Source organism: Rutidosis leptorrhynchoides, chromosome 5, assembly GCF_046630445.1.
Source record: "Rutidosis leptorrhynchoides isolate AG116_Rl617_1_P2 chromosome 5, CSIRO_AGI_Rlap_v1, whole genome shotgun sequence".
Taxonomy (NCBI): domain Eukaryota; kingdom Viridiplantae; phylum Streptophyta; class Magnoliopsida; order Asterales; family Asteraceae; genus Rutidosis; species Rutidosis leptorrhynchoides.
Window position 1 is genome coordinate 125,633,346 of NC_092337.1, and position 1,992 is coordinate 125,635,337.

Below are 1,992 nucleotides of genomic sequence, written 5' to 3' on the forward strand. Positions count from 1 at the left end.
TCAAGTCATCATTAGGTGTCACTTCATCTTCCCCACACTTAGGCGTTTTATTATTGTTAAGCACTACCGTTGGAGTTGGTAAAATAACATGGTTCTTACCAATCATTTTTGTTGGTTCAACGGTTTTGGTTGATGGAGATTTAGACTTTTGACTCACAAAGGTGATCGATTTTTCATCATTACTAAGTGTCATTCTACCATCTCTTACATCAAATAACGCCCCGGTGGACGCTAAGAATGGTCGACCTAAAATTAGAGGAATGTTTGGGTCCTCTTCTATTTTAATGACAATAAATTCGACTAGAAAGGTTAAATTACCCACTTGAACGGGTAGGTTGTCAGCAATTCCAAGTGGGTGCCTAATGGTTTGATCAAAGAGTCGAACACTCATTTCTGTTGGACTTAACTCACCTACTCCTAATCACTTATATAATGAAAGAGGCATAACACTCACACTTGCACCTAAATCTGCTAGTACATCATACATGACACAATCATTAAGTAGACAAGGAACAATAAATTCACCCGGATTACCCACCCTGGGTGGAGGTTTTGGTGGAACTGTCTTCACCGGGTTTATCTTTACGGTTTTTATTTCTTGTACTTTCTTATTCTTCTTCTTCTTTCTAGAGGTATCACAAACTTTATTACCTATTACTTGCTCATACTCAACTCCTTTTCTTGGAAACGGGATGGGTGTTCTGTATGGTACCACCACTGGCTTTACATACTCGGGTGGTGGTGCTGTTGTAACTTCTTCATTGTTACTCACATCTAAAACCTTCTCATCTTCTGATGATGGTTTTTCAGAATTTTTTGACACCATATTAACATTCTCAGTCCGAGGATTTACTTCAGTATTACTCGGTAGCTTTCCTTGTTCCCTCTCACTCATCATGCTAGCAAGAGTACCTACGTGTTTTTTGAAATTTAAAATGGAAGCTTGTTGAGTTCTTAATGATTGATCAAACCTCTCATTTGTTTGGGTTTGAGATGTAATAAATTGTGTTTGAGATTCCATTAGTTTTGCCATCATTTCTTCTAGATTTGACTTTTTCTCTTCGGTTTGTTGTGGTGGTTTATACAAGCCATGTCTTTGTTGATTAAAAGTGTTGTTTTGAGTTGGTTGGTTATTCGGACCTTGTTGGTTGTACGAGTTATTGTTAGGTCCATTTGGATTGTAAAGAATGTTTTGATTTCGATTAAAGTTTGTCCTTGGCGGTTGATAATTATTTTGATAATTATTTTCCTGCCTTTGGTTCATATAGGAAACATTCTCACGTTGTTCCATCGTTTGCTCAATGTGACAATCTTTCATTAAGTGTGGTTCACCGCATTGCTCACAAATGATTCGTATTGCGTGAATATCTTTAGTTATCTTTTCCATTCGTCTTTCGAAAGCATCTATTTTTGCGGAAACGGAATCAAAGTCATGGCTTGAATTGGCTCTAGCCGCTTTAGATGAACGAAAGATATCTTTTTCTTGATGCCACTCATGTGAGTGGGATGCTGTGTTATCAATAATTTTGTAAGCTTCAGTTGTGGTTTTCTTCATAATGGAACCACCAGCAGTTATGTTGATGTCTTTTCGTGTAGCAATGTCGCATCCTTGGTAAAATATTTGTACTATTTGATAAGTATCTAAACCATGTTGAGGACATCCTCTCAACAATTTTCTGAATCTTGTCCATGCCTCATATAATGTTTCATTTGGTTTTTGCACGAACGTAACAATTTCTCCTTGAAGTCTCACAGCTTTAGATGCCGGAAAGAATTGTTTAAGAAATTTTTCAACTAAAACATCCCATGTGTCAATCGCCCCTTCAGGTAACGATTCTAACCAATCTTTGGCTTCTCCCTTTAAAGTCCAGGGAAATAACATGAGATAAATCTGTTCATCCTCAACTTCTCTGATTTTGAATAGAGTACAAATCCTATCAAAGGTTCGAAGATGTTCATTTGGATCTTCTTTTGGCGTACCACTATATTGGT

At 37.1% G+C, this 1,992-nt stretch overlaps 1 non-coding gene across 1 annotated transcript; it reads left to right on the top strand.

Moving 5' to 3' along the window:
* Positions 1–1,643: 1,643 nt before the first annotated feature.
* On the top strand, positions 1,644–1,750 carry LOC139851032 (small nucleolar RNA R71). Its single transcript, XR_011760396.1, has one exon. It is a non-coding gene; the product is annotated as a small nucleolar RNA R71 (small nucleolar RNA).
* The last annotated feature ends 242 nt before the right edge of the window (positions 1,751–1,992 follow it).